Consider the following 21670-nt stretch of genomic DNA (forward strand, 5'->3'; position numbering starts at 1 on the left):
TGTGGGAGGACATTTCCCATGAAAAGAGCCTCAGCAAGAAGTTGTACAGTTTCAGTCTGAAGATGTTGTCGCATCGAGAAATCGGAGCTTACGAATGTTCTGACCGGTTGTCTTCAGCAAGTCTCTATGCCAAGTCCAGGAGTATCGTTTGGGCGAGTGTTGGTCTTGCTGCAACGCGTAATCGAGTACTGAAACCTGTGCGGGAAATTGAATATTTGGCGGAAAAGGAGCCAAACAGTACCGACATTTTGAAGAGCAACATGTTGGATACATATTATCCAAATCGAAGCAGTCACCTCGAGAATGTTTGTCTCTATGAGGTTCTGCAAAATTACATATTCAAGAGGAACATCAAAGAAGATACTGAGAAAGGAGTGTATGCTGTAATAGGAAGTGAGGGATGTCAGGTCAAGCAAAGAAAATGCCACTTGATAAACCATCGAAAATTGAGTGGCGAATCTCCTGAAAAAAAGGAGTTTTTCTATTTAGCACTTTTGCAACTTTTTAAGCCTTGGCGTGCAGAAGAGGAACTGCTTGGAGATTTCCTTTGTTACGAAGACTCATTCAATGCTGCCAAGGAGACCATAGAATGTCCTGCTTTTCCCAAATATGTAGAAATGTTGAATGTGGAAATTGAGCAGGAAGCAACGATTGCAGCCGAGATTGCCAGAGACAGTTCTCAGGACAGTCAGAGTTCTGCTTCATTGAGTCAGGATCCACTAGGAGGACCTCTTATCGAAAATGAAGCTGCCACTGCTATGAATGAAGTGGAAAGAGCCATAGCACAAGCTCAGGAGGATGCGGTTAACTTAGAAGAGTTGGAAAGACAACTCAACGTTGAGCAGAGGAAAATATATGACGAACTTACCATGCAAATTGATCATGGATTAAGTCATGACAAGAAAGAGTGCTCATGTACGTCGTTGAAGCCTGTCCGACTGTACGTGAGTGGAGAAGCGGGAACTGGAAAAAGTTTCCTTATTAAAGCAATTTCATGTTATTTGCAGGAAAGGACAGAGTCATCGCTGTCTTGTGTTGTCACCGCTCCAACTGGACTGGCAGCACATAACATTAAAGGGATTACTTTACATCGTTTACTGATGCTGCCAGTGGAGCATGACAACAAATTAGAATATCACAAGCTATCTGGAGATGCTTGTTTTGAAGTTTCAAGAGTCTTGAGGAAAATGAAACTTCTTATCATTGACGAAGTAAGCATGGTTTCCAATGTCATGCTTGCCTTTGTGCATTTGAGAATGCAAGAAGTTCTCAAAACAGAGTATGATGTGTTATTTGGTGGCAAACACATCATTGTTTTCGGAGATCTTCTGCAGCTGACACCAGTGAAAGGGCAACCTGTGTTCAAAATGCTCACGCATGAAGATACCAGGAAGTGCTTAGGGAGCATTGGCAACGTCAATATATGGTTAAACTTCAATTATGCTGAACTGCATGAAAATATGCGTCAGGCAAAGGATGAAGTTTACAAGACTATTCTACAAGATGTTAGAATTGGAAAAGTGACCGAGCATGGGAAAGAAGCTTTACATGCACGATTACTGACAAATTTATATCCAGACGAAGATGTTGTGCCTGAGAATATTTTTCAGAAAGTTACTGAGAAAAAATCTGGAATATGTTTGATGCCAACTCTTGCAGAATGTGCCAAATTCAACAACAAAATGTTGCATTTAGAAAAGCAAGAGATTGTGAAACTGGAAGCTATTGACAGAGTAGAGCATATGGGATCAACAATTATTTTGTCTGAGAATCTGAAAACAAAATTGGATTCATTAGAGAAGAGTATATCTAAAACTGCGGGTTTTGAAAAGACTCTGAATGTGTGCTTGAACTCCCGTATAATTTTAAGAAGGAATTTACATGTTGAAAGAGGTCTGGTAAATGGATCAATGGGTAATGTTGTTGATTTTGTGAAATACAGAAATAGAGATGGAATTGAATTTTTTAAAATTTAATTTGATGGCATTGAGGAAGTACAGCTAATTGCTCGTTGTTCTGCTAGATTTTTGCTTGTAAAAGACTTATATGTTCGTCGTAAGCAGTTTCCTGTTGGCTTGGCATATGCGGTGACAATCCATAAATCGCATGGTTTAAGTGTAGACTGTGCATTGGTGAATATTGGCAGTTCTGTGTTCAAGGAGGGTATGGCATATGTGGCATTGTCACGAATTAGAACTTTATCGGGATTGTACTTGATTGAGTGTGATGTCACAAACATTTGTGCGGATCTAGATTGTGTTAAGGAATACAATAGGTTAAGAAGAGAGTATGCGCCACATTTGCCTCAGTATCCTTTGTTTGAGAAACGTGTGGTAGGCCGGAAACAAAGAAATGTGACCAATACTGGGGAGGTTGTAGCAAAAAGACGAAAAGTTGATGAACCTGAAATTATAAGCAGAAACAAAAAGGATTCTGTTGAAGATGTTGTTGGTTTTCAATTTGAAAACAGTTCTGGTGTCAACTGCTATGCTAATGTAGTGGTTAATGTTTTGTTTTCTCTAGAAAATGTAAAAGAAGAGATTGTGGTCAATTCTGATCAAAGATTTTGCAGTTTTTTAAATTCTGTGTTAGAGAAATGTAGCACTGATAGAACAAACATAGAAAGTGTGTCTGAAATTCGAAATCTGTTAGACAGATGTTCAGGCCAAACACAATTCTCTCAAAATAGTCAGCAAGATTGTCAGGAGTTTTTAATGTATATGCTTGATGTATTGCATGATGAAGGTGTAGATGTAGATCACCTGTTTGGGCTTTCTTATCAATGGCAGCATGACTGCGAGAACTGTAGGGTATCAAGTACTACTAGTGTAGACTCAGAAAGATTTATATATTTAACTTTGCCAGACAGTAAATCAGTCTCTTTTAATAAGCTAGTAAAAGCAGCTGATCACAACATGGAGTGTAGCCAATGTAAATCTGAAATGATGTCCACATTATTTATACGAACATATGGCCAGTATGTCATTTTAATGTTCCAACGATGTAGGCCTGATGGAACAAAATTGACAACTTTAATTAAAAATGTTGTGGCTTCACAGTTGTCAATATCAGGAAGGACTTTTGTAACTGTAGCAATTATATATCATGATGGTCCTTCAATAACATCAGGACATTATACAGCTTATTTAAAGTGTAGAAATGGCTGGTCATTCTGCAATGATTCTGTTTTAATTTTCAAAAAAAAATTGCCATATGACCTTAAAAACTCTTACCTGGTGTTTTTAAAACCAAAATTTTAGGGAAAGAATCTCGGGATGTGCTCTGAGGAATTTCAAGAAGTTCTAATGGCTCCTACACGATTTGGCCTTGAGGATAAGTGTAGTACAGAGACATAACTTCTTACCATAACACTGGACGTCATGGAGAAATACGTGCACTTTGAATGAGTTCAGAACAACTGTTTCTTTTTATAAGCTAATTGAAGCAGCCAATCAAAACATGGAGTAGAGGGAATGTAAGTCTGCAATGCTGTCTACTGTTTTACATTGCTTTGTGATTAAAAGTGATGTAGAGAATTAAATAATTGTACTAGTCATAAAGGTAGTGTAAGTCTGCTTCATAGTAAGCAGTATCAGTGTGATAGGAAATGTAGAACATGATTGAGCAAGAAGGGGAAGATATTACTAGTCCAGGATTGTGAAAATGATCTTCAACATTTTAATTGTGAAAGTTGCGGAAATACAACATGACGGGATTGGCTTAAAAGAATTCTAAGAGTTATAAATGGCTCAGACACGATTTGGCGTTGTGGAAACGTGTGGTAGAGAGCGAGAAGTCATTTATTGTATGTAACATGTTTTTGAAAACGATGGAGGTTTTCTTTCAGAAAGTGGCGGGTTGAAAGTAATAACAGCACAACAGAGTGTAAGCTGTTCATAGGACATCCTTGGCCGTCATGGAAAGTAAGTTAACTTTAAGGAGTTCTGAATTCTGATTTGTTATGTTGTATGGGTTTTTTAAACACAATCATTTTGATTGTGTTTTTTTTTCCCCGCTGTTATATGATGAATACCTTCAAGTCACTGTTTTAGTGAAATTTGATACATTCTGAGAACAGCAAAAATAAACCATTTAACATGTATAATTAATTCTGTTCTGTTTGCATTTATGATGTACATGTAGAACTGTGTAGGAGGCATGGAGAAGGTGAGGCTTCTGTAAGTGTCAAAGTTGTTGCATACAGTGCTCATATTCTACGTAGTCTTTTATATTTCATTACTTTCACTGTTTCTGACTGATCTAAAAATTTTTTTTTAAAAAGAACAGTAAGTATAAGGGAAGGAAACAGACAGTTATGTTAAAAGAAACACAGCTATAGGGAATAAACTAGGGATACTGTTACCCGCAATCCTCTGCTGATGATGTCACTGAGCATGTCATGAATGATGTAATATGTGACATCATCAGCAGTGGATTACGGGTAATAGTATCTCTAGTTTACTCCCCTATAGCTGTCTTTCTTTTAACATAACTGTTTGTTTCCTTCCCTTATACTTACTGTTCTTTTTTTAAAAAAAATGTTTTTGGTTCGCTTCCGGTTCGCGTACTGGGGAGCGAACTGGGAAGCCAACTAAGAGAAATAGAGGTTGGCACAGTTCCAAATATTGTACCAATTTTTTAATAACGGGGAGGTAGTTCTGAAAAGAACTTTTTTTTCATTGTTTTTGTTGTTTTATATTTTTTTTATTATTTTTCTGAAATTTTTTTTACTTTTTTTGAATTTTTCTGAACAGTTTTATATTTTGTTTGTTTTTTTTTCGGAGGGGGCAACGAAAACGATTCATTGTAAAGGGCTCAACAGGAGCAACAAAACAAAAAAAAAGAATTTATTATTTGGGGTGTTTCGTACAAACTTGCATATGATAGTCAATAGCTCTGTTGATCAGAGTGATGCTACTTTCTCCATAGCAAATGAATCCACTGCAATGTACGCAGACTTGTTTCACTTCACGAAATCTCGTTTGTATATTTGGCACCATCTCCCTGCCCTCTGGTCCCGTTACTACCGGTACAACAGATCTTCTGGCCATAATAGGGAGATTATCTAGGTCGTTACGAAACTGTGCAGCACTGTAGTTGTTAGGATGCCACCTAGTCATATGGCGATGCATTGTGTAGTTTCCGAAACTGTATTTTTTGTCGGTCCCTCTGGACAGTCTATCTTGACATATAAGGCAAGTTACGTATCTTGCATTTACTTTTTTCTGACCTTTGGGAATTTAAAAAAATTGCCAAATGAAGTTTTCTTTCCGGTGAGACGTCCTGGGCTCCTCAGGCAAAAAGTGCCTCTCTTCGTGCTCGTCGTCCTGTTCCTCTTCTTCCTCTTCTTGCTGAATTATAACTTCAGCAGGTGGTCCACTCTTCCTTGGATGTGGTGGAGGTGGTGGGGAAGCACCAGCTGAAGCTACTAAAGAAGCCATTGCTCACTGGTAACAAAGGGTCTTTCTCTCACAATGATGAAAGTCAGAGTGAGGAAAGAAGGAGGGATTTTTATCATTTGGGAAAAACAATAGTTCTCAACCAATGAAAAGTGTTCATTTTATATTATATGACCTAGTCTTACATCATTAGGAAACCAAAAGTGAAATGAACCAATGAAAAGTGTTATTACCAAGTCACATGACCTGCTGTGTTTACGTTACGCGCTTTGCAGGGCCTCCCGGTTTGCTTCCAGCAACCTGTGCTTTGCGACTCGGTAAGCGTACCAGTTCGCTAACGTAGCACGTCATATGACGTATCACGCGACAACGCGAAACGTCATGCGGACGGGAGGCGTGACGATGTTGTTTTCTAACGCGGCAGTTGCGGTAAAGAAACGTTTACCGGCTCGCGGTCTATTTCGCGGCATCAAGGTCAGCTAACGGGAAGCTTCCCGATTCGCGAAGCGGGAACGAAGAAAAAAAAATATTAAAAAAAAAAGTTATTAATAAACATATAAAATATATTTTTGGATTTAAAGAAGAATACATTTTACAGCTACAGATATTAGCTGTTAAAAAACCAATGAAATTCACTGAAAAAACCATAGGTTATAGACCATATATAGTTAGGAATTAGCATTTACAAAACCTTGAAAATTCACTGAAAAAACCATAGGTTATAGACCATATATAGTTAGGAATTAGCATTTAGAAAACCTTATTTTACTCACACAAAACCATTGAAATTCCATATATAGTTAGTTGCACTAACTATATATCGCGCACCCGCAATCCACTGCTGATGATGTCACATATTACATCATTCATGACATGGTCAGTGACATCACTGATGACATCACTGATGACATCTCAAATGACATCACTGATGACATCACTGATGACATCTCAAATGACATCACTGATGACATCATGACACACCAATACCAGTTACTACATACGCACTCACTGATTCCTACGTCTACACACACATTCACTCATTCACCCATACAATCACTCATACATACAGTCACTCATTATTACAACACTATCATATGCACTCATAGACCTATGCAGACAGTCACACACTGCCACTCATCCATGGAGTTACTCACACACCAAGTCAGTCCTGTAAAGAATCAATCACACTTCCATTTCTTCATCTATACAGTTAAACACAGAACACCATACTTCAGTGACATCACTGATGATATCACTAATGACATCTGAAATGACATCACTGATGACATCTCAAATGACATCACTGATGACATCATGACACACCAATACCAGTTACTACATACGCACTCACTGATTCGTACGTCTACACACACATTCACTCATTCACCCATACAATTACTCATACATACAGTCACTTATTATTAGAACACTATCATATGCACTCATACACCTAGTCAGTCCTGTGAAGAATCAATCACACTTCGATTTCCTCATCTATAGTTAAACACAGAACACCATACTTTTCACACATATACTAACACATACTTACTCTCTTATACAATCACTGATACAAGTACACTTTGATATGCACAGAGTCACACACCTCCCAGCCAGCCACACACACACTCAGTCTTCCATACATCCAGTCATTCTTCAATATGTAAAACGTATTTAAACTTTACAAAAACACACAGACACTAGATGATGTCATCAGTGATGTCATTTGAGATGTCATCAGTGATGTCATCAGTGATGTCACTGACCATGTCATGAATGATGTAATATGTGACATCATCAGCAGTGGATTGCGGGTGCGCGATATATAGTTAGTGCAACTAACTATATATGGAATTTCAATGGTTTTGTGTGAGTAAAATAAGGTTCTCTAAATGCTAATTCCTAACTATATATGGTCTATAACCTATGGTTTTTTCAGTGAATTTTCAAGGTTTTGTAAATGCTAATTCCTAACTATATATGGTCTATAACCTATGGTTTGTTCAGTGAATATATATATATATATATATATATATATATATTCACTGAACAAACCATAGGTTTCAGGGGCGTTATAGTTAGCTGGACATTTCACACGTACAAAACCATAGAAATTCCCCCTTTATACTTAGTTCAGCTAACTATAACTCGCTCTCCCATAATGCACTGCTGATGAAGTCACATATTACATCACTCATGACATGGTCATTGACAACACTGATGACATCACTGATGACATCTCAAATGACATCACTGATGACATCATTCTGTGAATGTGTGTTTCTGTAAAGTTTAAATATGTTTAATATATATATAGGGAAAGGCATATTGAAGAATGAGTGGGTGTATAAATGTCTGAATGGATGATTTAGTGAATGCGTGACTGACTCTTTAAGTGAATGATTAAAGGTATCTTACTAAATGCATGGGTTAGTGAGTAAACTATGTGAATGTCTGTATCCGTCTGTCTGCTGGTGTGTAAGCGGCTGCATGGGTTTGTGAATAGCTACATGAGTGTCTCTATGAGTTATTGATTGGTTGTCTGAGTATTTGTATAGGTGCCCGAGTGTTTGTGTGGGTGGTGTGTGTGTGCGTCTGTGCATAGATGGGTGAGTGGGTGATTCACTGGGTGCATGGTTTCAAGAGTGCATCTGTGATGGACTGTATGGGTGGGTGAGTGTGTGTATGGGTGTGTTAGTGAGTAAATGTATTTCTCAGTGGTACATGTGTGAGTAACTACATTTTAGAAAGGCAGTATATATGTGTGTTCGAGTATATAAATGGCTATAAGTGAGATGTGTGATTATGATAGTGGCTGTTTGGACGAGTGTGTGCTTGTATCAGTAACTGTATAAGAGCATAAGAATGTGCTAGTATTTGTATGAGTAAGTGAGCTGGTGTGTGTATAACTGTATAGGTGGGTAAATGGGAGTGTGGTTAATTATTTCCATGACTGACTAGGTGTGTGAGTACCTCTATGGATAAGTGGTGGTGTGTGAGGGTCTATATAGGTGTATGAGTGTATATGATAGTGCTGTACTGAGTGACCGTAACTATGAGTGACTGTACGGGGGAGTTAGTGGATGTGTGTCTAGACCTAAGAATCAGTGAGTGGGTATGTAGTTATTGGTATTGGACTGTCTATGGTTTTGAAAATAACAGTCTGTATTTTAAAATTGGTGTATCAAAAGTTATATTAGAATGGCATAATTTATTAGATCCTCACAGTCAGGATTCCGGGCAGCCCATAGCACGGAAGCGGCACTGGTAGAAGTGGTTGACACCATCAGGATGCTATAGGAAAGAGCTAGTGCTTCTAGATCTGTCTGCAGCCTTCTACACCAACTCCCACCATGTCTTATTGGACAGTTTGTGGGAGATTGGTTTCGGAGGACGAGCCTGGGCCTGGATGCAGAGTTTCCTTAACAACAGAACTCAAAGTGTCCAATTAGACACCTTCATCTTCCAAACCACAGTAGTGGATAAGGGGGTGCCGCAGGGCTCAATCTTTATCCCCACCTTATTCAACAACTATGTGGCCCTGCTTGCAGCCATCATAAGATCCTGTGGCTTTGAGACAATCTTGTATGCGGACAACATGCAGGTGATAGTCCCCATAGAGAAGGACCCAGAAAAGTCTAGACTCAAATGTAGGTCCTGTATGCAACAAATAGCCACCTGGATGAGCAAGAACTTTCTGCAGTTAAATTCCAACAAAACTGAGATACTTCTGTTCGGAAGGCCACGGAGATTTGGTATGCAGAACTGGTGGCCACTGGAATTAGGGGAGGCTCCTAACCCTACGGGCTTGGCACGGAACCTGGGTATTCCGATAAACAACAAGCTCTCACTGGAGCAGCAGGTAAAAGCAATATCGGGAACTTGTTTTGGCAACATATGAATGTTGCGGAAAATCTTTCCTTGGATCCCTATGCAGGACAGAAAGACCTTAGTTCAGGCCTACTAGTCAGCAGACTAGATAATGGAAATGCACTTTTCGTAGGAATCAGGGATGAACTTGCAGCAAGACTACAGGTAGTAAAAACACAGCGGCACTGTCAGTCCTGAATAAACCTAGACGTACCCCCTCCTGCCCTCTGCTGCAACAATTCCTTGGCTACCTGTGAGAAAGAGAGCTGTGTTTAAACTACTGGTGATGGTGTTTAGAGCGCGACAAGGGATCGGTCCACTCTATCTAAGGAGGAAAATAACAGCCTACAATCTAGCCCGGGCACTAAGATCTAGCAACCGGAATCTGCTTCTCCCCTGTAAAATCAAGAAAGCCAAATCGGGAGGACGTGCATTTTCATATCTTGCCCCTCTCCATTGGAATTGTCTGCCGGGTAGGTGAACTCGCAGGACGTGTCAATTTCGCAGACGCGTTTCAGGGGTATGCTTTCCTCAGTGCGATAACATATTTGACACTCGGGCACATTTCATTGTATCCTGTGATTTTATTGGTACATTCTTGGCCAATGGGAGGGCAGCTACCACCGTCATTGGAGAGCCAGTGATTTCAAAAAGTTCTATTCGCTTTGATGCTGCAGTAGATATTCAAATGTAGAACACCTCCGATTGGTCCAAATGCAACTCGATGTCTCCTTGAGCTGCTTTCAATGTGCCACGTTACGTCCTTCACCTGCCGCCAGTTGTCATACACAGCAGATTCGTGGGAGTCAGTCAAGTGGCAGAGAACCCTGAATTAGAATAATTCACGACCGGCATGGTCGACGATGTTGTGTTGGCGATGATTCAAACAGGCTATTAATCTCCGCTCCACTCTCAATCAAAAGGCCTGATTCCGAACTCACGGCGGGTTCACCCGAACACGGGGATGGGACCCGTGTGTTCCACAACAACTACAGCTCAGGTAGGGGAACTCGCAGGATGTGTCAATTTCGCAGACGCGTTTCAGCTGTATGATTTCCTGAGTGCGATAACATATTTGACACTCGGGCACATTATATTGTATCCTGTGATTTTATTGGTACATTCTTGGCCAATGGGAGGGCAGCTACCACCGTCATTGGAGAGCCAGTTATTCCAAAAAGTTCTATTAGCTTTGATGCTGCAGTAGATATTCAAATGTAGAACACCTCCGATTGGTCCAAATACAACTCGATGTCTCCTCGAGCTGCTTTCAATGTGCCACGTTACGTCCTTTGCCTGCCGCCAGTTTTCATACACAGCAGATTTGTGGGAGTCCGTCAAATAGCAGAGAACCCTGAATTTGAATAATTCACGACCGGCATGGTTGACGATGTTGTATTGGCGACGGTTCGAACAGGCTATTAATCTCCGCTCCACTCTCCATCAAAAGGCCTGATTCCGAACTCACTATATATATATATATATATAATTCGACAATTCTTTAGGAGGGCACTCGGAAGTAAGTCAACCTTCCGGTCTATGTTGATGACTCTCCTTGGCATCCCATAAAAACATAGTTTGTTGCCTGACGCGTTTTGATGCAAAAAGCAACTTCCTCATAGGCTTGCTTACAAATTACCACAGAAAGAACTCACTTTTATAACAATTCGCGCATGCGTGAATGTTCAATTTCCCTTAATGGGCTTTGCGTAGTGCAGTCTGTTATATAGCATGCTGGAATATGTAGTCCCTAAGTGAGCAACAATCTTCCCTATGTAGGTTCCTGTTGGTGAATTCAAATTAAAACATAGATTTTCCCTCTTAGGACAATGGGTGTCAGGGAAAGTCTCTTTGTTCCAGGCTCAATGTGCTGTATGGTCGAGGAACAGTTCCCAGCCACAGCCTCTCTTTTCTATTGGTGAGATGGTGCTCCTCCCCACGGCAGGGCCACCGTGTAGATACATGATTCAACAATTGCCTCTGAGCTATAGGAGTGCACTCGGTAGTATGTCAACCTTCCGGTCTATGTTGAAGACTCTCTTTGGCATCCCATAAAAACAATTGCCTGTGAGCTTCAGCTATATTTGTGTTTGTGTGTAAAATGATGTTGGTGTGAAGAATATGTGTAATGAGCGATCAATGTGGCATCTTCTACCCAGTCTATTCAGTTGTGGTTAATAGATAGGACCCCATTAGAAACAAAAAAGGTTTTCAGATAATCTGAATAGAGAACGGTTCTGCCAGACTTCATTTTTCTTAAGTAGTAAACACTTGAAAGAGGTGGTGTTGCGCCAACCATGCAGACATTTGACACAGAAAAGTAACTGAGTACAATAGTATAATTTGTGTAGAACACCCTCTATTGAAAGATGGAGAACAACAGCTACCATTCAGCTTCACGAGAGTTTGTTGTCCATGCAATACTTGGGACTGGCAATGACGCTCAGCCCTGCAGCAGAATTGGGCTCCCTTGAGCACCCAAGCTAAAAAAACAAGAGAACATTTGCTGCCTGATAGAGCTCATCCAAATTTATATGGGATTTCCATCATAGTCACACTAGTATAGCAAGAGCCACTGAAGCCTTCGCAGTGAAGGGTGCCAGGTTTGGACATCCTACAGCACCTGAGCAGGCATATTTGATCTTACAAATACATGACATTTATTTTCTACAGATATTCGCCCCCAGCAACAGCGTCCCCAAGATCCACTCTGATCAAAGCACATTTAACTGACCAACTTAGAAGTAGTGATTTATGGTCTTTATCATCTTGATAGTTAGCAGTTGTGGAAAAGTAGCCTTCCTCATCTGGGAGTTGGTGGCGCGAATTTGAGGTGAATTAAATTAGTATGGGACCCACATTAGATGTGAGGGACCCTTCGCAACCACGTTCCCCCATCAACCTCAGTCAAAGAACTGGCCCGGCCTTAAAAGCTCACACTCTTTTCACTCTTCAGAGTCTGCGGACAGATGGGCAGTAGCAGTAGAAATAGGTGCCATTACATATTGATTGCTGATGGGTACCATACTTGACTTTTTCAAGAACCTTAGGCCTTTCAGAGTGGGAATTGATTCCAGTGTATTTAAGTGATGCAAAACCTAAGTGTAATTCGTCCTGCATGGCTTGATAAATCTGGAGTAAATCGCTGCCTTGTGTTATAATGCCCCAGGAAGGCAATCCATTAGTGGAGCATGGGTATTCCCACACATCCATGGATTTTGGTGCATTCCCAGTGTAAGACCTGTCATCATGAAGGTGGTTGTCACCCAACTCTTTGCCTGCTTACCTACACTTTTTTCGGTATCTTTTTGCTGGCCTTTGGACTCTGATCACTTTGTTACTGCTAACCAGTGTTAAAGTACATTTGATTCTCCACTAAACACAGTGGCATTGGTGTATAGCTTATTGCCATATTTAATTTACCTGAGAGTCCCTTGTAAAGTGCTAGACCATATACCCAGGGTCTTTCATTCAAATGCTACTAGTGGGCCTGCAGCACTAATTGTGCTACCCACATATAGCCTTTCTAACCTGTCTCAGACCTGCCGTTGCAAGGTCTGTGGGTGCAGTTCACTGCCACTTTGACTTGGCTTTTAAAACCACTTGCCAAGCCTTAATTGAGGGACATGTACATTTAAATTGTAGATGTCCTGATAGTGACAAACAGTTACATTCGTTTTCCACTAATGTGAGGCATATGCCTCTTATAGGCCTGCATTGGGAATTCCTTAAAACACTTTTAAGTTGTAATTACGGATTGGAAAGGAGTACCTAAATCAAACTTCATATCTTTGGAATGGTAATAATATATTCACCTGAGTGGTAAATATGGATTTGATATTACTATTTAGGAAATGTCACTTTTAGAAAGTGAACATTTCTCTGTTCCCAACTTAGCTCTGTGTGCCTGCACCCTGTCTCCTATACTCCTCTGGGCTGGGGGATTCTGAATGCGGGTTCAGAACAACTACCTAAACCCGATCTTAGTGGCTAGTCTAGTTGTCGAGTTTTCAGTCACTGGGGTGTAGTTCAATCACAAAAAGAAGAGGGATAATAAAAATACAAATACGTGGAGGTAGATGAGTGTGTGGAAATGCACACAAATGATAAATATGTCCTCACACACAGCAAGCTGTGTCATGCTTCATCCTAGGGCTGCTAACACACCTCTGCATCAGCCCAACGCAGGAGGTGGAGCAATAGGGAGGGGAAGACAATACAGCACAAAGTGTAAAGTATAAGATCACAGGTGAGATAATGGTGAAAAAAATGTATATAAAACTGGAATCAGGGAGTCCTTATCATATTTTTAATATTAGGTACCCTGTCCAGGTTTAAAACAAAATGTGGATGCTAAGTTTTGGAGCTTATAATGAGACACCAACCCCTCCACTCTGCATAGGTGTTGACATGTTTCTGCCAGCAAAAAACCAATACCCCAGCTTTCCTCAGGACTCTCACCACTGTGACCCCTGGGTGCTCACCCTCCCTCTTACAAATCCAGAGGTAAAGGGGATGTCACCTTAAGTAGAGTCCCTATCTCTTGGAGAGGAACCTGAAATATTTAAATATACAAGAAACTATTGAAGTGTTTTGTACAGTGTCCAACATTTAATTTAAATATATACCGGTGCAGTATCTCCACTCACTAAAATCCCTCCATTGAGATACGGGCACCTGCTCTCCATCCAGGAAATGAGATAGTTTTAGGATGAGGTTTTATATGTCACAAGCTTGTCTAACTAGATGGATCATGAGACTACTTGCACTCCATTATAAACTTTTTGCAGTGCTCATGCTCAACTTACTACTGGTAAAGAGTAAAATCAAGATATACTTGGACATCAAAGAAACTCAAAAGCACACCACACTCAACCAATGTCCCTTACTCATTAAACTTACCAAGTTTATTAAATGTTCAAACTCGAAATGGCGGGGGAATGAGGACAGTTGCCTATTAGCACTCTTTGTAGCAAGAAATAAAGAAAGATAATAAAACATAGTTAGAAACCCATATGAGGGACTTAAACAAGGACTTCTGTATTGTCAACCACAGAGGTAGTAGAAAACACCATCCAGATGTTTCTCGTTGCCTTAAGTGATGGTTCCAGCAGTTCTAAAACAAGTACCCATTGTTGATAGCCTGCTAACAGTCGGGCCTCAGTTGTTCTGCGCTACTGCTCGAGGCCGTAGAAGTTCAACCCGAGCTGTGACTTTGCCGTGCTAATGACCCTACCCCATTTCCGGGCCAAATGTTATGGGTGAGTATAACAACTTTCGTACATGCGCCAAACAAAAGAGAGATCCCAAACCAGGAGATTTCTCTACTCCTATTAGTATTGCAATTAAAACTAGAAAGTGCCCTGTTAGGGCCACTCCTGGTGGGAACAACCCCAGATTTAGCATACAACATTAAAGCCCCAATCACAAAGCTAACTCTCTTGGTGCAGCTGCCCACTAATAATGGCCTCTCCAGTCTCCCGTAGTGGCTACAGGCACTCACTTCATTGACCTCCGGCCCATTGGTACCCAATATCCCGCTTACTGCTTGTGAGGTCAACTGTCCCTCCTCGTAATCCGTCTCTCCCTCACTGCCGTGTAGAACGCCCTACTGGCATTCACTACGGCTCTCTTGATGGCGGTCTGGACACCACCATCATGGCTTATCGTCCCTTGTGACCGGAAAATCCCGGAAATTTTGAAACACTAGTCGCTCATTCATGTGGACAATTTGGAACGCCCCCGCTCTGAGTCACCCTTTCTCACTTTTGCAACGGCAAATGTGCTAGTTACGGGGAACTTTCTCTTGAAAATTAAGTGGTGGACAAGACTGGGGTTTAGTACCTTATGTTATCAAGTTGACATAGGCATTCCTGGTCATAGTCCACAGTAGACATGATGACTGTAGCCCCACCCTTATCTGCCTGCTTAATGGTAATAGTAGTGTCCTCTGCAAGAGATTTCGCTGCAGTGGATTCAGCTGTCTATAACATATGGCAGTGGGCCGAATTGGTGCTAGACGCTAACAGCCAGATTCATCAATGTCCAATTCTGCAATTTTTTAATTGCGAGTCAATGCGAATCGCAATTTAGAATTCGCAGAACGGCATTCATGAAGTTTTCCGATTTAAAAGCGGTCGCAATTGCTGATTGCAAGAAGCCAGAAATCGGTAAAAAATCGCAGATTCCGCCGATACCCCTGTTGAAATTGTGAATTCGCTATTACCGATATCGCAAATAGCGATCTCGCTAACTGCGAGATCGCAAAAACGGGAAGTCGCATCCTGAGCACAGTGATGACATCACAACCAGGAAGTAGGCAGCTCCGACCCTCATTCAGCAGTGAGAGGCTGAAGTACAGGCAGAGCTCCCCTCCAGCATTCCCACAGGACTACAGCAGGAGACAGCACAGTGGCAAGCATGGCACAGGATGCAGCAGGAGCTTCCACCAGTGGGAGAAAGCGCAAAATAAAGTTTTCTGAGCAGGAGCTCGAACACCTAATTGAAGGAGTTTCCAAGGATCACAACCGCCTATTTGGCAGTGACTCCCGAAGGGTAGCAGAGGCGGACAAAAGGCGCATTTGGCTGCGCATCTGCGCCAAAGTGAACGCCGTGGGTGTGACCCAGAGCTCGTTGGACGAGCTGAAAAAGCGCTGGTATGACTTAAGAGGGCGGGCAAAAGAAAAGATTGCTGAGAGGCTGGGGGTGCAATTAGCGACAGGTGGAGGGGAGCCCACTGTCCCACCGAACACCCCACTGGAGGACCAAGTGGAGGAGACCATCAACCCACAGGCCTGCGTGGGTGTGACCCAGCTTGACTCCTCCCGACCCACCCAAGACACACCAGGTAAGTGCCATGCGACTGCAACCCCCTGTCCCCTAACATCGTCCATGACTCCAGTGCATCCCATAACAAACCCCAATCATGCAGGCAAAGTACAGCTCTATAGCGCTATTGCATTGTGGGACATGTAGTCTGCCCACAATTACCATCCTGTACCATAGAGCCTGACATGTCCAGTGAGAGTCAATCCTGCAGCGAGACAGGGAATGGTAGACTGCATGCATGTAGCAAGCCTAACTGTGTATGGAACATGTCACTAATCAACGTCCACTTCACATCACAGGTGGCGCTGATATCCCCAGCACAGACAGCAAGGCCCTGGTGATAGAGGAGAACACGGAGGACACGGAGGGGGATACACATCATACCCCACAGCCCGGAGCATCAGGGCAAGCTGCCACAACAGCGGTCATCCCACCACCCGCCCCTGTGGCCAGTGCCACCCCCGTGACAACAGGCGCTACTGTAGCACCACGCAGCACACACCCACCAGTGGGGCCTGCAACACCAGCAGCAGGTCGCCAACAAACCCGCCGCCCTGCGGCTGTGAGGAGCCAGACGAGCGGTGTGGTCAGGGAGCCGCGCACCAACACATCCCGCGCTGGCAGGGGCAGAATTGTGCGAGCAGGTGGGCTCTCTATTGAGCGCAGGATGCTGAGTGTGCACCAGACCCAGGCCCGACACCTAGCCGCCATCCACCTCCAACTGGACAAGACGGCACGTAATGTGGCACATATGACAGCAGCTGTGGAGGCCAACACTCAGGCAATGTCCAGGCAGCGGAATGTCAATCGCCGCAGACACCGCCAACTATTCACCCGCCCGTCGGCGTACACGCGGTTAAATCACATTATTGGGAACGCCACCTCCCAGCTCTCGTGACGCCCCCTGGCCATGCAAGGCCAAATGTTGCAATGCTGCCAGGACGTCGCAACAGCCCTGGAGAACATAGCAACAGCCATGCAGGGCATGCAGGCCACTGGCCATGGCCAGGCGGGGGGGGAGGGGCAGACGACAACAGTGAGGCAACATCAACCCACAGCAGCCAGTCCATACCATCGGTGGTAGCACCCCACCACAGCAGCAGGCCCTCTGCTGCCGCACGGCACAATCTGGAGGAGGACGTTGAGAGGAGGTCAGGGGCAACTACCCGGAGACGCCACTGAACTGTTGTGCATTGCAACGAGGCCACATGCTGACGCAACAAGCATGCCATACAGACTAACCTGGACATATGACGCAATATGTCAATCTTTTCACACTTTTCAGAATGCCATGTTTATTGTGCAGTAACAGTAACTAAAATTCTGAATAACGTAAAGTGCCTCATGTCATTACAAATAGTTCATGCAGATTTGGTTGCGGCGCCTGTGTCCTTCTGCTGGGTTCTCCCCGCGTGCGTGACGCACATGTGCAGGTGGCCGATTGTCCCCTTCTGACTCACTGCCAGAGATGTCAACAGGGATCCTGCGCTTGGTAGCAATGTTGTGAAGGATGGCACACACGGCCACGATGTGGCAGCAGACCTCAGGATTGTATTACATGGCCCCACCTGTCTTGTGCAGTATGCGGAACCTGCTTTTCAACAGGCCAAATGTCCTCTCAATACAGTTCCTTGTGCAAATGTGTGATGCATTAAATCGCCGTTGTTGTGGAGTTGCAGGGTTGAGGAATGGGGTGAGGAGGTACTCACGGAGAGGATAGCCGCTGTCACCTGTATGTAAGGAGCAGAGAGTGAGTGCCTGTTCTGCGCAGCTACATGATCACAACGTACACATTTGGGGCATGTGTACTTACCCAGTAGGTGTCCTTCCCCAAAGTCTCCCCTGGCCAGTCGTGTGTGGATGCCGCTGTGCCTGAAGATGAAGGAGTCATGTGTGCTCCCTGGGTACTGTGCCACAATGTCCGTGATTATTGTTTTGGCATTGCATACCATCTGGATGTTGAGGGAGTGGTAGCATTTCCGGTTGCGGTACATGTACTCCGTCTCAGCAGGTGGGCAAATATGGACGTGCGTACAGTCAATACATCCAATGACGTGTGGGAATTGGGCTACATTGTAAAATTGCAGCTTTGTATCATTGAGGTCCTGTTGGCTGGTGGGGAATGATATATAGTGGCTGGCTGGCTGGGTCAGCATTGCCTCCAGGAAACTCCTTAGGCAGCGGGACATGGTAGGCTGGGATATCCCCCCTGCAACAGTGACCATCCCCTGGAAGCTTCCGGAGGCCAGGAGGTGCAGGCAGCACAATACCAGCACATGTGTGGGCACGGCATTAGTCCTCCTTGTAGGGTGCTGCATCAGGGGGTCTAGGTCCCTGATGAGCTTGATTATCATGGCCCCACTCAGGCGGTACTTGGCATAGATTTGCTCCCTGGTTTGGCCCAGAAGGGTGACCCGCTGGCGGAATATCTGCTCCTGTATCCTCCGTCTGTTGTGTGCAGCTCGCTGCAGCCTACGCCGCCTCACCAGCATGTAAAGTCCAGGCATTGTGGGAATCACCAGGCTCCAGCTGCATGTCCTTAAATGTGTTTGATCAGCCCTGCACCTGTTGGGAGTGACCTAACTGTTTTCTGAAAAAACATTTATTTCAGTACTGGTTACCACCTGATTTGAGTTCTTAAATTGCGCGTCGCAAATAGCGATTTGCACTTTTTTCGCTTTTAGCGAATTTTCATGAATGGCATTTTTGCGAATTCGCTATTTAATTCGCAGAATCCATGGGTCCTCGCAATTTCCGATTCGCAAATGCCCATCCTCCAGGATTCTGCGAATTTAATAGCGAATTCGCTATTTTTAAATTGCGAATTCGCTATTTTGGTTGTTTGGGTTTCTTGAATTTCTTCCCTTCAAATTGCGAGCGGAATTGCGAATTCACAGCTATTGCGAGCGCAATTTCCTTTCATGAATCTAGCTGTAGATCTTTAAGCACTGCGTGGTCGAAAGTTAGAAGTTCCGGGGGAATCATACTGTTATTGGGTGTAAACGTGAATGGGTTTCTTAACCCAATACCGTCCACAATCGGTTGTGGTTCGTCTTTGTCTTGAAAGAATGCTTTCAGACAGATTTTACAAAAGAAGTTGTGTAACTCACAAAGGGGAATGGAATTCACCAAGACTGATACCATTTATAATGGAATGTACAACTTTGGCACTCACTTGAAAACTTTTTCAAGTTCAAAAAACAGATTAATTGACCAGTCCCAAGGTACATTTTTGGGTAGCACTTTCACCCCCAGTGTGGCCTGCCTTTACATGGCAGCCTTTGAGGAGAGAATCATCTTAACAATCACATTTGAAGTTATGAAGTTATCTTTTGGAAGGGTGACCTCATCACCTGGGAAAACTTCTGTCAGTGGATTAAAAGACAAAACCAATATCTCAAATTCACCAAGACCATATCTGACACCATTGTACTCTTCCTGGATCTTAGGATTATAATAGCTACTAATCAACTGAGCATGACACTTTATAGGAAAACCACGGGCAGGAACAGCCTGCTACTATATATCAGTCCCCACCCACGAGCCCTTAAAGACAATATACCAGTTGCGCAATTCCTTCGTGTCCGGAGGACTTGTAGTAATATAAACGACAACCAAAGCAAAAGTCCTCACCAATAACTTAAAGCAAAGAAAATACCCAGAACATCATATCCTGAAATCCATGAAAAGGGCCAGGAATCAACACCGTGAGGCACTTTTGGAAGTAGTCCCAAAAGAACAAGAAAATACTCTGACATGTGTTACTTCTTTCACCCCTGACTCCAGTCGCATCAAGAATGTCATAAAAAACTGTGAGATTCTTAATACGGGTTCATTACAACTACCTAGACCCAGATTTGCCTATAAACGCACCAGGAATCTCAAAGACATTCTTGTGAATACACGATCTACGACCCAACAGATCACTAACCAGCGATCCCTGTGGGATCTCCCACCGGTACAGGGCCACTTACCTTGCAGTTCATGCTCGGTTTGTCACCACACAGCATCTACTAAGGTGATTGTATTCTCTGACACCTTTACATGGCGCCTCACAAAACACAATAGCTGTAACACAATTCAGTGCATCTACATGATCACTTGTTGATGCAAACTTAGATACATAGGCCTGACTATGAGAGCCGTTAAGACTAGGATCACAGAACACAAAAGTAACATCCGGTGTCAACACTTCCGTGGACAAGACCGTGGTCACACCCCTGATACCATCAGATGGGTTGTACTTAAAGCACATCCATGCACCACACAGAGGGCACTTTTCATGATAGAACAAAGATGGATATACCGTTTAGCCACTTATCAATATGGCCTGAATGATGATATTCCATGGGTAGAACGGACCGAAACATTTACACTACACCGCACTGCAGCGTGCCATATTTACTCACAATGACAACCATCTTGGGTTTGCAGAGTATGTCATTTCAGAATGAATTAATGAGGACAAATGATAACACCTCTCCACTACAACACAAAATGACTAGTGATAAAACACTTCTTTCTGGGTTAGATCCCATGTGCCACTCTCCCACTACTCCACGGAGACAAGACCAACATACACTGCATTTAGACATACGTTAATCAACAACCCTCTCCTGCGGTCCATTACATTATAACTAAAGGCATTGATGACAATAGTCATCATTGGCAATTGAACATACTTAAACTACTTAGCTCCCTTGGTAGTTGTCCTTGAAACCATGAATTTAATTCTAAATAAAACGCTCTAAGATGACTGCTGATTTAACAAACAGGGACATTTCCTGTTTCCAGACAGAGATGAGATAGCGGTCTAGGCGTGCTTATTCCGGTTTGTCTCTAACCCTGCCCTCGGGAATCAACCGGGAGTATAACTCAATCCCCTTGATGTAGGACATTAACACCCGGAATTCGGCAGCAGGGGTAGGTCATCAGGCGCAGTGACGCTGATCTATAGGTGAATATGGCCGCGCCTAACCAAGATTGGTGAAACGCTCCTCCACTGCTTACAGCTATGCTTACTGGTGAGTTACACAGGGCTACGCGGCGGCAACGTCCATGCCGAGATGCACACAGCTTTTTCTTTAAAGCAGATTCATCACAATGTTGGTTACACGCTCGGTTAGGTGATGCGGGGTCACTAACCTGGTACGCCACCTCACCCTGGGTAATGGCTGGTCGGCGGTCATTGCTGGTTCCGTCCCCCACTATGTCCTCCAGCCACCGGGTTGCTGCTCGAGTGATTGTACTCGTGCAGTAATGGTGTCCCAAATTGCACCGGAGCCCCACCTGTATTAAGCTGCTAATCGATGGCTGGAATATTTTTCGTAATTGGGTTTGGTAACCTCACAACCTCATGTTTTTTTTTGTTTAGGACACTACACCTTGAGGTGTCATAGCCCCACCGGTTACTGTTGAGGCGTGACCATTAAAAAATTGGGGTGAGTTCATCAGCTGTACGCCCCACTACTTCCATTAGAGCTGTGAAATAACTATTTGTTTCAAACATTACTGCTTTGTAAAATATTAATATTTGTTTTAATCATTTTATGTGTATGACATCACATGTGCTGCCT

This window comes from Lissotriton helveticus, chromosome 3_2 (assembly GCF_964261635.1).
Source record: "Lissotriton helveticus chromosome 3_2, aLisHel1.1, whole genome shotgun sequence".
NCBI lineage: Eukaryota > Metazoa > Chordata > Amphibia > Caudata > Salamandridae > Lissotriton > Lissotriton helveticus.